Raw genomic sequence first — 15,916 nt, 5'->3', positions numbered from 1 at the left:
GTATGGGGGGCGATGGTTAAAGTATAAGTATGGAGAAGCTTGGCAAATTGATTATATTACACTTCCACAAACACGCCAAGGTAAGCGTTATGTACTTACAATGGTGGAAGCAACCACTGGATGGTTGGAAACATCTGCCGTACCTCCTGCTACAGCCCGAAATACCATCTTGGGCCTTGAGAAGCAAGTCCTTTGGTGGCCGGGTACGCCAGAAAGAATTGAATCAGACAATGGTACTCATTTCAAAACCAGTATTATAGACAATTGGGCCAAAGAACATGGTATTGAGTGGGTGTATCATATTCCATATCATGCACCAGCCTCTGGGAAAACTGAAAGGTACAATGGTTTGTTAAAAACTACACTAAAGGCACTGGGTGGTGGAGCCTTTAAAAACTGGGATTCACATTTAGCAAAAGCCACTTGGTTGGTCAACACCAGGGGATCAACCAATCGAGCCGGGCCTGCCCAATCAGAAATTCTATGGACTGTGGAAGGAGATAAAGTCCCTGTAGTACACATGGAAAATATGTTAGGAAAGGCAGTCTGGGTTCCTCCTGCCTCGGGCACAGGCAAACCTATTCGTGGGATTGTTTTTGCCCAGGGACCTGGCAGCACCTGGTGGGTGATGCTTAAGGATGGAGAAGTTCGGTGTGCACCTCACGGGGATTTGATTTTAGGTGAAAATATGCAATGCTGAACTGTACGATGTGAATTGCCGCACTAACAATGTTTAATAAGTGTCTTTCAGATCAAGACAATGGTGATGAAACCAGCGCTGGCTTCTTCGAGTGGCGCCCGACACCTTCTTGGAAGTTGGTGTCCTTAACCCACCAACAGGGGTCATGAGATGCACTTGGACCATTTTCCCTGCCCTGGGAGACTGTGGTGACAAAATGAACTTAATGAACTTTTCAAAGGATGGTCCACTGATTAATTACTCCTGTGTATATATGTACATATGTATATATATATAGTAGTAGTGATTAATTAGATTGTATTGATAGATTGTATTGATAAGGTTTAAGTATTCAGTGAATGTCATATGATAAGGGGTGGAATGTCCTGGTTTTGTTAAAAACAAGTTTCTCTTTTAGTGAATTTGCCTGTCAGCTCAAGCCTTCATGTCAGCTGCATTTTCCTGGAGAACCAGACACATGTTTTGGTTAAACCCAGCAAGGGAATGCAAACTTATTGACAAGCACAGATGGACATCTCGCGAGAGGGGCAACGAGAAACTGGTGATCGAGAGACTGACCAACGGTGAATAACATTCCATTCACGTGAATACTTCATATAAAAGTGGGAGATCACGAGGATCTCGCCCCTTTTCCCTTTCTCCCTTTTTTCCTCATGGCCGACATCAGGAGAGGACCTTGCTGGTCGTCCCTGCGAACGGAGGCCAGTGAGAGACTGAATCCAGCTCCGGTTGGCTGCAGAGTCTGATCCAGGACTTTGGGTGCTGGCTCTGCAGTTGCTCAGACTTACAAGATGGGTTTTGTATATTTGTATCATTTTCTCTGTTCTCATCAGTAGCATCAGTAAAACATCTTGAACTTTTCCAGCTCTCTCCCCTCTGTGCTTCTTCCCCTCCCGATCGCCTGCCCTGAGTGGGAAGGGGGGAGAGGGAGGGGCAAAAGGGGGAGTGGGGGGGGGGAGAGGAGGTTGACAACACATCTGCCAGGGTTTGATTGTCACCCCGCAATCCTAACCCTCGACAGGGACAAAGGGGGACCCAGGATGTCACAATGGGCCCTGGGGACAAAGGGCGGTCGCCAGGATATCACAATGGGCTCTGGTGACAATGGGGTCCCCAGGATGTCACAATGGGCCCTGGGGACAAGTTGGGGTCCCCTGAATTTCACAATGGGCCCTGGGGACAAAGAGGGCTCCCCAGCATATCACAATGGGCCCTGGGGACAATGGGGGGTCCTGGGACGTCACAATGGGCCCTGGGGACAAGGGGGGGTCCCCAGGATGTCACAATGGGCCCTGGGGACAAAGAGGGGTCCCCTGAATGTCACAATGGGCCCTGGGGACAGGGGGGTGCAGTGTATGTCACAATGGGCCCTGGGGACAATGGGGGGCATCCAGGATATCAGAATGAGTCATGAGGACAAGGGGGGGTCCCCATGGTGTCACAATGGGTCCCCAGTGAAAAGGAGGGGTCCCCATGGTGTCACAATAGGCCCTGGGGACAAAGTGGGGTCCAAGAATGTCACAATGGGCCCTGGGGACAAAAGGGGTTGCCATAGTGCCACAATGGGCCCTGGGGTCAAAGGGGGTCCCCATGGTGCTACAATGGGCCCTGGGGACAAAGGGGGGTCCTGGGATGTCACAATGAACCCTGGGGACAAAGGGGGTGTCCCCATGGTGCCACAACGGGCCCTGGGAGGAAGGGGGTGGCCAGGATGTCACAATGGGTCCTGGGGAAAATGGGGGGTGCCCAGGATGTCACAATGGACCCTGAGGACAAGCGGGGGTCTCCATGGTGTCACAATGGGCCCCAGTGACAAAGGGGGTCCCCTGAATGTCACAATAGGTCGTGGGGACAATAGGGGGTCCTGGGACGTCACAATGGGCCCTGGGGACAAGGGGGGGTCCCCAGGATGTCACAATGGGCTCTGGGGACAAAGAGGGGTCCCCTGAATGTCACAATGGGCCCTGGGGACAATGGGGGGTCCTGGGACGTCACAATGGGCCCTGGGGACAAGGGGGGGTCCCCAGGATGTCACAATGGGTCCTGGGGACAAGGGCGTGCCGAGGATGTCACAATGGGCCCTGGGGACAATGGGGGGTCCTGGGATGTCACAATGGGCCCTGGGGACAAGGGGGGGTCCCCAGGATGTCACAATGGGCCTTGGGAACAAGGGGTTCCCCCAGATATCACAATGGGCCCTGGGTACAATGTAAGGTCCTGGGCTGTCACAATGGACCCTGAGGACAAGGGGGGTCCCCAGGATGTCACAATGAAATCTTGGGACAAAGGGGGTCCCCAGGATGTCACAATGGGCCCTGGGGACAAAGGGGGTCCCCACGGTGTCAGAATGGGCCCTGGGGACAAGGGAGGTTCCCTGAATGTCACAATGGGCCCTGGGGACAATGGGGGGTCCTGGGATGTCACAATGAGCCCTGGGGACAAGGGTGGTACCCACGGTGTCACAATGGGCCCTGGGCACAAGGGGGGGTCCCCATAGTGTCACAATGGACCCTGGGGACAAGGGGGTGCCGAGGATGTCACAATGGGCCCTGGGGACAATGGGGGGTCCTGGGACCTCACAATGGGCCCTGAGGACAATGGTGGGTCCCCTGAATGTCAAAATGGGCCCTGGGGACAAAGGGGGGTCCGCAGGATGTCACAATGGGCCTTGGGAACAAGGGGGTCCCCAAGATATCACAATGGGCCCTGGGGACAATGTAAGGTCCTGGGCTGTCACAATGGACCCTGAGGACAAGGGGGGACCCCAGGATGTCACAATGAAGTCTTGGGACAAAGGGGGTCCCCACGATGTCACAATGGGCCCTGGGGACAAAGGGGGGTCCCCTGAATGTCACAATGGGCCCTGGGGACAATGGGGGGTCCGCAGGATGTCACAATGGGCACTGGGGATAAAGGGGGGGTCCCCATGGTGTCACAATGGGCCCAAGTGACAAGGAGGGTCCCCACGGTGCCACGATGGGTCCTGGGGACAAGGGCGTCCCCCAGATGTCACAATGGGCCCTGGGGACAAAGGGGTGCAGAGGATGTTACAACGGGCCCTGGGAGCAAGGGGGTGGCCAGGATGTCACAATGGGTCCTGGGGAAAATGGGGGGTGCCCAGGATGTCACAATGGACCCTGAGGACAAGCGGGGGTCTCCATGGTGTCACAATGGGCCCCAGTGACAAAGGGGGTCCCCTGAATGTCACAATAGGTCCTGGGGACAATGGGGGGTCCTGGGACGTCACAATGGGCCCTGGGGACAAGGAGGGATACCCAGGATGTCAGAATGGGCCCTGGGGACAAAGAGGGGTCCCCTGAATGTCACAATGGGCCCTGGGGACAAGGGGGTGCAGAGGATGTCACAATGGGCCCTGGGGACAATGGGGGGTCCTGGGACATCACAATGGGCCCTGGAGACAAGGAGGGATCCCCAGGATGTCACAATGGGCCCTGGTGACAATGGGGGGTCCTGGGACGTCACAATGGGCCCTGGGAAGAAGGGGGGGTCCCCAGGATGTCACAATGGGCCCTGGGGACAAGGGGGTGCCGAGGATGTCACAATGGGCTCTGGGGACAATGGGGGGTCCTGGGATGTCACAATGGGCCCTGGGGACAAGGGGGGTCCCTAGGATGTCACAATGAAGTCTGGGGACAAAGGGGGTCCCCAGGATGTCACAATGGGGCCTGGGGACCAGGGGGGGTCCCCAGGATGTCACAATGGGCCCCAGTGACAAAGGCGGCCCTATGGTGCCACAATGGGCCCTGGGGACAAAGGGGGTCCCCTGGATGTCACAATGGGCTCTGGGGACAAGGAGGGTCCCCAGGATGTCACAATGGGCCCTGGGGACAAAGAGCGTCCCCAGGATGTCACAATGTGCCCTGGGGACTAGGGGGGGTCCTGGGATGTCACAATGGGCCCTAGTGACAAAGGGGGTCCCTATGGTGCCACAATGGGCCCTGGGGACAAAGGGGGTCCCCTGGATGTCACAATGGGGTCTGGGGATAAGGAGGGTCCCCAGGATGTCACAATGGGCCCTGGGGACAAAGAGCGTCCCCAGCATGTCACAATGGGTCCTGGGGACAAGTGGGGTCCCCAGGATGTCACAATGGGCCCTGGGGACAAAGAGGGGTCCCCTGAATGTCACAATGGGCCCTGGGGACAAGGGGGTGCCGAGGATGTCACAATGGGCCCTGGGGACAATGGGGGGTCCTGGGACCTCACAATGGGCCCTGAGGACAATGGTGGGTCCCCTGAATGTCAAAATGGGCCCTGGGGACAAAGGGGGGTCCGCAGGATGTCACAATGGGCACTGGGGACAAAGGGGGTGTCCCCAGGATGTAACAATGGGCCCTGGGGACAAGAGGGGATTCCTAGGATGTCACAATGGGCCCTGGGGACTAATGTGGTCCCCACGGTGTCACAATATGTCCTGGAGACAAAGAGGGGTCCCCAGGATGTCACAATGGGCCCTTGGGACAATGGGGTTCCTGGGATGTCACAATGGGTCCCCAGTGACAAAGGGGGTCCCCAGGATGTCTCAATGGGCCCTGAGGACAATGGGAGGTCCCCATGGTGTCACAATGGGTCCCCAGTGACAAGGGAGGTCTCCACAGTGCCAGGATGGGTCCTGGGGACAAGGAGGTCCCCAGGATGTCACAATGGGCCGTGGGGACAAAGAGGCTCCCCAGGATGTCACAATGGGACCTGGGGACAAGGGGGTCTCCAGGAACTCACAATGGGCTCTGGGGACAATGGAGGTTCCCCAGGATGTTCACAATAGGCCCTGAGGACAAGGGGTGGTCCCCATGCTGTCACAATGGGTCTCCAGTGACAAGGGGGTTCCCCACAGTGTCACAATGGGCCATGGGGACAAAGGGGATCCGCACGGTGTTACAATGCTCCCGGGGGACAAAGGGGGATGCCCAGGATGTCACAATGGGCCCTGAGGACAAGGGGGGGTCCCCATGGTGTCACAATGGGTCCCCAGTGACAAGGAGGGTCCCCATGGTGTCATGATGGGTCCTGGGGACAAGGGGGTCCCCTGAATGTCACAATGGGCCCTGGGGACAATGGGGGGTCCTGGGACGTCACAATGGGCCCTGGGGACAAGGAGGGATCCCCAGGATGTCACAATGGGCCCTGGGGACAATGGGGGGTCCTGGGACGTCACAATGGGCCCTAGGGACAAGAGGGGGTCCCCAGGATGTCACAATGGGCCCTGGGGACAAAGAGGGGTCCCCTGAATGTCACAATGGGCCCTGGGGACAAGGGGGTGCCGAGGATGTCACAATGGGCCCTGGGGACAATGGGGGTCCTGGGACGTCACAATGGGCCCTGGGGACACAGAGGGGCCCTAGGACGTCACAATCAGCCCTGGCGACAAGATGGGGTCCCCTGAGAGTCACAATGAGCCCTGGGAAGAGAGGGGGCTCCCAAGGACATCACAATGGGCCCTGGGAACAATGGGGGGTCCTGGGACGTCACAATTGGCCCTGGGGACAAGGGCGGGTCCCCAGGATGTCACAATGGGCCCAAGGGACAATGTGGGGTCCTGGGATGTCACAATGGGCCCCAGTGACAAAGGGGGTCCCCTGAATGTCACAATGGGCCCTGGGGACAATGGGGGGTCCTGGGACGTCACAATGGGCCCTGGGGACTAGGAGGGATCCCCAGGATGTCACAATGGGCCCTGGGGACAAGGGGGGGTCCCCAGGATGTGACAATGGGCCCTGGGGACAAAGAGGGGTCCCCTGAATGTCACAATGGGCCCTGGGGACAAGGGGGTGCAGAGGATGTCACAATGGGCCCTGGGGACAATGGGGGGTCCTGGGATGTCACAATGGGCCCTGGGGACAAGGAGGGATCCGCAGGATGTCACAATGGGCCCTGGGGACAAAGTAACGTCCTGGGATGTCACAATGGGCCCTGGGGACAAGGGGGGGTCCCCAGGATGTCACAATGGGCCTTGGGAACAAGGGGGTCCCCCAGATATCACAATGGGCCCTGGGGACAATGTAAGGTCCTGGGCTGTCACAATGGACCCTGAGGACAAGGGGGGACCCCAGGATGTCACAATGAAGTCTTGGGACAAAGGGGGTCCCCAGGATGTCACAATGGGCCCTGGGGACCAGGGGGGGTCCTGGGATGTCACAATGGGCCCCAGTGCCAAAGGGGGTCCCTATGGTGCCACAATGGGCCCTGGGGACAAAGGGGGTCCCCAGGATGTCACAATGGGCCCTGGGGACAAAGAGGATCCCCAGCATGTCACAATGGGCCCTGGGGACAAAGGGGGTCCCCACGGTATCAGAATGGGCCCTGGGGACAAGGGGGGTCCCCTGAATGTCACAATGGGCCCTGGGGACAATGGGGGGTCCTGGGATGTCACAATGGGCCCTGGGGACAAAGAGTGTCCCCAGGATATCAGAATGGGCCCTGAGGACAAGTTGGGGTCCCCTGAATTTCACAATGGGCCCTGGGGACAAAGAGGGCTCCCCAACATATCACAATGGGCCCTGGGGACAATGGGGGGTCCTGGGACGTCACAATGGGCCCTGGGGACAAGGAGGGATCCACAGGATGTCACAATGGGCTCTGGGGACAATGGGGGGTCCTGGGACGTCACAATGGGCCCTGGGGACAAGGGGGGGTCCCCAGGATGTCACAATGGGCCCTGGGGACAAAGAGGGGTCCCCTGAATGTCACAATGGGCCCTGGGGACAAGGGGGTGCAGTGGATGTCACAATGGGCCCTGGGGACAATGGGGGGCGTCCAGGATGTGAGAATGAGTCCTGAGGACAAGGCGGGGTCCCCATGGTATCACAATGGGTCCCCAGTGACAAGGAGGGGTCCCCATGGTGTCACAATAGGCCCTGGGGACAAAGTGGGGTCCAAGAATGTCACAATGGGCCCTGGGGACAAAAGCGGTTGCCATGGTGCCACAATGGGCCCTGGGGTCAAAGGGGGTCCCCATGGTGCTACAATGGGCCCTGGGGACAAAGGGGGGTCCTGGGATGTCATAATAGGCCCCAGTGACAAAGAGGGTCCCCAGGATGTCACAATGGGCCCTGGGGACAAAGAGGGGTCCCCTGAATGTCACAATGGGCCCTGGGGACAAGGGGGTGCAGAGGATGTCACAATGGGCCCTGGGGACAAGGGTGGTACCCACGGGGTCACAATGGGCCCTGGGCAAAAGGGGGGGTCCCCATAGTGTCACAATGGGTCCTGGGGACAATGGGGGGTCCTGGGACGTCACAATGGGCTCTGGGGACAAGGGGGGGTCCCCAGGATGTCACAATGGGCCCTGGGGACAAAGAGGGGTCCCCTGAATGTCACAATGGGCCCTGGGGACAAGGGGTTGCAGTGGATGTCACAATGGGCCCTGGGGACAATGCGGGGTGTCCAGGATGTGAGAATGAGTCCTGAGGAAAAGGGGGGTCCCCATGGTGTCACAATGGGCCCCACTGACAAAGGGGGTCCCCTGAGTGTCACAATAGGTCCTGGGGACAATGGGGGGTCCTGGGACATCACAATGGGCCCTGGGGACAAGGAGGGATCCCCAGGATGTCACAATGGGCCCTGGGGACAAAGAGGGGTCCCCTGAATGTCACAATGGGCCCTGGGGACAAGGGGGAGCAGAGGATGTCACAATGGGCCCTGGGGACAATGGGGGGTCCTCGGACATCACAATGGGCCCTGAATACAAGGAGGGATCCCCAGGATATCACAATTGGCCCTGGGGACAATGGGGGGTCCTGGGACGTCACAATGGGCCCTGGGGACAAGGGGGGGTCCCCAGGATGTCACAATGGGCCCTGGGGACAAAGAGGAGTCCCCTGAATGTCACAATGGGCCCTGGGGACAGGGGGGTGCAGTGGATGTCACAATGGGCCCTGGGGACAATGGGGGTGTCCAGGATGTCAGAATGACTCCTGAGGACAAGGGGGGGTCCCCATGGTGTCACAATGGGTCCCCAGTGGCAAGGAGGGGTCCCCATGGTGTCACAATAGGTCCTGGGGACAAAGTGGGGTCCAAGAATGTCACAATGAACCCTGGGGACAAAAGGGGTTGCCATAGTACCACAATGGGCCCTGGGGTCAAAGGGGGTCCCCATGGTGCTACAATGGGCCCTGGGGACAAAGGGGGGTCCTGGGATGTCACAATGGGCCCTGGGGACAAAGGGGGTGTCCCCATGGTGCCACAACGGGTCCTAGAAGCAAGGGGGTGGCCAGGATGTCACAATGGGTCCTGGGGAAAATGGGGGGTGCCCAGGATGTCACAATGGAGCCTGAGGACAAGCGGGGGTCTCCATGGTGTCACAATGGGCCCCAGTGACAAAGGGGGTCCCCTGAATGTCACAATAGGTCCTGAAGACAATGGGGGGTCCTGGGATGTCACAATGGGCCCTGGGGACAAGGAGGGATCCCCAGGATGTCACAATGGGCCCTGGGGACAATGGGGGGACCTGGGACGTCACAATGGGCCCTGGGGACAAGGCGGGGTCCCCAGGATGTCACAATGGGCCCTGGGGACAAGGGGGGGTCCCCAGGATGTCACAATGGTCCCTGGGGACAAAGAGGGGTCCCCTGAATGTCACAATGGGCCCTGGGGACAAGGGGGTGCAGAGGATGTCACAATGGGCCCTGGGGACAAGGAGGGATCCCCAGGATGTCACAATGGGCCCTGGAGACAATGGGGGGTCCTGGGACGACACAATGGGCCCTGGGGACAAGGGGGGGTCCCCAGGATGTCACAATGGGCCTTGGGAACAAGGGGGTCCCCAAGATATCACAATGGGCCCTGGGGACAATGTAAGGTCCTGGGCTGTCACAATGGACCCTGAGGACAAGGGGGGACCCCAGGATGTCACAATGAAGTATTGGGACAAAGGGGGTCCCCACGATGTCACAATGGGCCCTGGGGACAAAGGGGGGTCCCCTGAATGTCACAATGGGCCCTGGGGACAATGGGGGGTCCGCAGGATGTCACAATGGGCACTGGGGATAAAGGGGGGGTCCCCATGGTGTCACAATGGGCCCAAGTGACAAGGAGGGTCCCCATGGTGTCATGATGGGTCCCAGTGACAAGGGGGTCCCCAGGATGTAACAATGGACCCTGGGGACAATGGGGGTTCCTGGGACGTCACAATGGGCCCTGGAGACAAAGGGGGTCCCCTGAATGTCACAATGGGCCCTGGGGACAATGGGGGGTCCTGGGACGTCACAATGGGCCCTGGGGACAAGGAGGGATCCCCAGGATGTCACAATGGGCCCTGGGGACAATGGGGGGTCCTGGGACGTCACAATGGGCCCTGGGGACAAGAGGGGGTCCCCAGGATGTCACAATGGGCCCTGGGGACAAAGAGGGGTCCCCTGAATGTCACAATGGGCCCTGGGGACAAGGGGTGCCGAGGATGTCACAATGGGCCCTGGGGACAATGGGGGTCCTGGGACGTCACAATGGGCCCTGGGGACACAGAGGGGCCCTAGGACGTCACAATCAGTCCTGGGGACAAGGTGGGGTCCCCTGAGAGTCACAATGAGCCCTGGGAAGAGAGGGGGCTCCCAAGGACATCACAATGGGCCCTGGGAACAATGGGGGGTCCTGGGACGTCACAATTGGCCCTGGGGACAAGGGGGGGTACCCATAGTGTCACAATGGGTCCTGGGGAAAATGGGGTCCCCAGGATGTCACAATGGGCCCTGGAGACAATGTGGGGTCCTGGGATGTCACAATGGGCCCTGGGGACAAAGGGGGTCCCCTGAATGTTACAATAGGTCCTGAGGACAGTGGGGGGTCCTGGGACGTCACAATGGGCCCTGGGGACAAGGAGGGATCCCCAGGATGTCACAATGGGCCCTGGGGACAACGGGGGGTCCTAAGACGTCACAATGGGCCCTGGGGCCAAGCAGGGATCCCCAGGATGTCACAATGGGCCCTGGACACAATGGGGAGTCCGGGGACGTAACAATGGGCCCCGTTGACAAGGGGACATCCCCAGGATGTCAAAATGCGCCCTGGGGCCCAGGGGGGTCCTGCGATGTCACAATGGGCCCTGGGGACAAAGGGAGTCCCCTGGATGTCACAATGGACTCTGGGGACAAAGGGGATCCCCACGGTATCAGAATGGGCCCTGGGGACAAAGGGGGGTCCTGGGATGTCACAATGAGCCCTGCGGACAAGGGTGGTACCCACGGTGTCACAATGGGCCCTGGGCACAAGGGGGGGTCCCCATAGTGTCACAATGGGTCCTGGGGACAAGTGGGGTCCCCAGGATGTGACAATGTGTCCTGGGGACAATGTGGGGTCCTGGGATGTCACAATGGGCCCCAGTGACAAAGGGGCCCCCTGAATGTCACAATGGGTCCTAGGGACAATGGGGGGTCCTGGGACGTCACAACGGGCCCTGGGGACAAGGAGGGATCCCCAGGATGTCACAATGGGCCCTGGGGACAATGGGGGGTCCTGGGACGTCACAATGAGCCCCAGTGACAAGGGGCGGTCCCCAGGATGTCACAATGGGCCCTGGGGACAAAGAGGGGTCCCCTGAATGTCACAATGGGCCCTGGGGAGAAGGGGGTGCAGTGGATGTCACAATGGGCCCTGGGGACAATGGGGGGTCCTGGAATGTCACAATGGGCCCTGGGGACAATGGGGTTGCCCAGGATGTCACAATGGGCCCTGGGGACAATGGGAGTCCCCAAGGTGTCAGAACGAGCCCTGGGGACAAATTGGAATCCTGGAATGTCACAATGGCCCCCAGTGACAAAGGGGTTCCCCATGGTGTCACAATGGGCCCTGGGGACAAAAGGGGTCCCCAGGATTTCACAATAGCACTGGGGACAAAGGGGGGTCATGGGATGTCACAATGGGCCCCAGTGACAAAGAGGGTCCTCATGGTGCCACAATGGGCCCTGGGGACAAAGGGGGTCCCCAGGATGTCACAATGGGCTCTGGGGACAAGGAGGGTCCCCAGGATGTCACAATGGGCCCTGTGGACAAAGAGCGTCCCCAGCATGTCACAATGGGCCCTGGGGACAAAGGGGGTCCCCACGGTATCAGAATGGGCCCTGGGGACAAAGGGGGGTCCTGGGACGTCACAATGGGCCCTGGGGACAGTGGGGGGTCCTGGGACGTCACAATGGGCCCTGGGGACAAGGGGGGGTCCCCAGGATGTCACAATGGGCTCTGGGGACAAGGAGGGTCCCCAGGATGTCACAATGGGCCCTGTGGACAAAGAGCGTCCCCAGCATGTCACAATGGGCCCTGGGGACAAAGGGGGTCCCCACGGTATCAGAATGGGCCCTGGGGACAAAGGGGGGTCCTGGGACGTCACAATGGGCCCTGGGGACAGTGGGGGGTCCTGGGACGTCACAATGGGCCCTGGGGACAAGGGGGGGTCCCCAGGATGTCACAATGGGCCCTGGGGACAAAGGGGGGTCCCCTGAATGTCACAATGGGCCCTGGGGACAGTGTGGGGTCCTGGGACGTCACAATGGGCCCTGGGGACAAGGGGGGGTCCCCAGGATGTCACAATGGGCCCTGGGGACAAAGAGGGGTCCCCTGAATGTCACAATGGGCCCTGGGGACAAGGGGGTGCAGTGGATGTCACAATGGGCCCTGGGGACAATGGGGGGTGTCCAGGATGTGAGAATGAGTCCTGAGGACAAGGGGGGGTCCCCATGGAGTCACAATAGGCCCTGGGGACAAAGTGGGGCCCAAGAATGTCACAATGGGCCCTGGGGACAAAAGGGGTTGCCATGGTGCCACAATGGGCCATAGGGTCAAAGGGGACCCCATGGTGCTACAATGGCCCTGGGTACAAAGGGGGGTCCTGGGATGTCACAATGGGCCCTGGGGACAAACGGGGTGTCCCCACGGTGCCACAACGGGCCCTGGGAGCAAGGGGGTGGCCCCAGGATGTCACAATGGGCCTTGGGAACAAGGGGGTCCCCCAGATATCACAATGGGCCCTGGGGACAATGTAAGGTCCTGGGCTGTCACAATGGACCCTGAGGACAAGGGGGGTCCCCAGGATGTCACAATGAAGTCTTGGGACAAAGGGGTCCCCAGGATGTCACAATGGGGCCTGGGGACCAGGGGGGGTCCTGGGATGTCACAATGGGCCCCAGTGACAAAGGGGGTCCCTATGGTGCCACAATGGGCCCTGGGGACAAAGGGGGTCCCCTGGATGTCACAATGGGCTCTGGGGACAAGGAGGGTCCCCAGGATGTCACAATGGGCCCTGGGGACAAAGAGCGTCCCCAGCATGTCACAATGGGCCCTGGAGACAAAGGGGGTCCCCATGGTATCAGAATGGGCCCTGGGGACAAAGGGGGGTCCCCTGAATGTCACAATGGGCCCTGGGGACAATGGGGGGTCCTGGGATGTCACAATGAGCCCTGCGGACAAGGGTGGTACCCACGGTGTCACAATGGGCCCTGGGCACAAGGGGGGGTCCCCATAGTGTCACAATGGGTCCTGGGGACAAGTGGGGTCCCCAGGATGTCACAATGGGCCCTGGGGACTAAGAGGGGTCCTCTGAATGTCACAATGGGCCCTGGGGACAAGGGGGTGCAGAGGATGTCACAATGGGCCCTGGGGACAATGGGGGGTCCCCTGAATGTCAAAATGGGCCCCAGTGACAAGGAGGGATTCCCAGGATGTCACAATGGGCCCTGGAGATAAGGGGGTGTCCCCAGGATGTCACAAGGGCCCTGGGGACAATGTGGGGTCCTGGGATGTCACAATGGGCCCCAGTGACAAAGAAGGCCCCTGAATGTCACAATGGGCCCTGGGGACAATGGGGGTCCTGGGACGTCACAATGGGCCCTGGGGACAAGGAGGGATCCCCAGAATGTCACAATGGGCCCTGGGGACAATGGCGGGTCCTGGGACGTCCCAATGGCCCCTGGGGACAAGCAGGGATCCCCAGGATGTCACAATGGGCCCTGGGGACAATGGCGGGTCCTGGGACGTCACAATGGGCCCTGGGGACAAGCAGGGATCCCCAGGATGTCACAATGGGCCCTGGGGACAATGGCGGGTCCTGGGACGTCACAATGGGCCCTAGGGACAAGGGGGGGTCCCCAGGATGTCACAATGGGCCCTGGGGAAAAAGAGGGGTCCCCTGAATGTCACAATGGGCCCTGGGGACAAGGGGGTGCTGAGGATGTCACAATGGGCCCTGGGGACAATGGGGGGTCCTGGGACGTCACAATGGGCCCTGGGGACAATGGGGGGTCGTGGGATGTCACAATGGGCCCTGGGGACAAAGGGGCCCCCTGAATGTCACAATGGGGCCTGGGGAAAATGGGGGGTCCTAAGACGTCACAATGGGCCCTGGGGACAATGGGAGTCCCCAAGGTGTCAGAACGAGACCTGGGGACAAAGTGGAATCCTGGAATGTCACAATGGCCCCCAGTGACAAAGGGGTTCCCCATGGTGCCACAATGGGCCCTGGGGACACAGAGGGGCCCTAGGACGTCACAATCAGCCCTGGGGACAAGGGGGGGTCCCCTGAAAGTCACAATGAGCCCTGGGAACAGAGGGGGCTCCCCAGGACATCACAATGGGCCCTGGGAACAATGGGGGATCCTGGGACGTCACAATGGGACCTGGGGACAACGGGGGGTCTCCAGGATGTCACAATGGGCCCTGGGGACAAAGAGGGGTCCCTAAAGTGTCACAATGGGCCCTGGGGACACAGAGGGGCCCTGGGACATCACAATCAACCCTGGGGACAAAGTGGGGTCCTGGGATGTCACAATGGGCCCCAGTGACAAAGGGGGTCCCCATAGTGCCACAATGGGCCGTGGGGACAAAAGGGGTGCCCAGGATGTCACAATGGGCCCTGGGGACAAGGGGGGGTCCCCAGGATGTCACAATGTGCCCTGGGTACAAAGAGGCGTCCCCTGAATGTCGCAATGGGCCCTGGGGACAAGGGGGGTCCTAAGACGTCACAATGGGCCCTGGGGCCAAGCAGGGATCCCCAGGATGTCACAATGGGCCCTGGGGACAAGGGGGGGTCCCCATAGTGTCACAATGGGTCCTGGGGACAAGTGGGATCCCCAGGATGTCACAATGTGTCCTGGGGACAATGTGGGGTCCCGGGATGTCACAATTGGCCCCAGTGACAAAGGGGCCCCCTGAATGTCACAATGGGTCCTGGGGACAATGTGGGGTCCTGGGATGTCACAATTGGCCCCAGTGACAAAGGGGCCCCCTGAATGTCACAATGGGTCCTGGGGACAATGGGGGGTCCTGGGACGTCACAATGGGCCCTGGGGACAGGGAGGGATCCCCAGGATGTCACAATGGGCCCTGGGGACAGTGGGGGGTCCTGGGACGTCACAATGGGCCCCAGTGACAAGGGGGGGTCCCCAGGATGTCACAATGGGCCCTGGGGACAAAGAGGGGTCCCCTGAAAGTCACAATGGGCCCTGGGGACAAGGGGGTGCAGAGGATGTCACAATGGGCCCTGGGGACAATGGGGGGTCTTGGAATGTCACAATGGGCCTTGGGGACAATGGGGGTCCCCAGGATGACACAATGGGCCCTTGGGACAATGGGAGTCCCCAAGGTGTCAGAACGAGCCCTGGGGACAAAGTGGAATCCTGGAATGTCACAATGGCCCCCAGTGACAAAGGGGTTCCCCATGGTGTCACAATGGGCCCTGGGGACAAAAGGGGTCCCCAGGATTTCACAATAGCACTGGGGACAAAGGGGGGTCCTGGGATGTCACAATGGGCCCTGGGGACAAGGGAGATCCCCATGGTGTCACAATGGGCCCTGGGGACAAAGGGGGGTCCTGGGATGTCACAATGGGCCCCAGTGACAAAGAGGGTCCTCATGGTGCCACAATGGGCCCTGGGGACAAAGGGGGTCCCCTGGATGTCACAATGGGCTCTGGGGACAAGGAGGGTCCCCAGGATGTCACAATGGGCCCTGGGGACAATGGGGGGTGTCCAGGATGTGAGAATGAGTCCTGAGGACAAGGAGGGGTCCCCATGGTGTCACAATGGGTCCCCAGTGACAAGGAGGGGTCCCCATGGTGTCACAATAGGCCCTGGGGACAAAGTGGGGTCCAAGAATGTCACAATGGGCCCTGGGGACAAAAGGGGTTTCCATGGTGCCACAATGGGCCCTGAGGTCAAAGGGGGGTCCTGGGATGTCACAATGAGCCCTGGGGACAAAGGGGGTGTCCCCATCGTGCCA

General features: G+C 60.0%; 1 long non-coding RNA gene across 4 annotated transcripts in view; it reads right to left on the bottom strand.

The window, feature by feature from the left end:
• Positions 1-276: 276 nt before the first annotated feature.
• Positions 277-15,916, bottom strand: part of LOC139826234 (uncharacterized) — a 61,940-nt gene continuing 46,300 nt past the window's right edge. For 2 of the 4 annotated variants that reach the window (XR_011736214.1, XR_011736212.1), the window contains 2 exons: positions 1,489-1,606; positions 277-1,389 (listed from right to left, as the gene is read on the bottom strand). This is a non-coding gene — a long non-coding RNA (uncharacterized lncRNA). The remainder of the gene's footprint in view (positions 1,390-1,488; positions 1,607-15,916) is intronic. The other 2 variants (XR_011736215.1, XR_011736213.1) reach the window with 1 other exon arrangement.

This window comes from Patagioenas fasciata, chromosome 37 (assembly GCF_037038585.1).
Source record: "Patagioenas fasciata isolate bPatFas1 chromosome 37, bPatFas1.hap1, whole genome shotgun sequence".
NCBI lineage: Eukaryota > Metazoa > Chordata > Aves > Columbiformes > Columbidae > Patagioenas > Patagioenas fasciata.
This window is presented reverse-complemented; position numbering and strand designations above follow the sequence as displayed.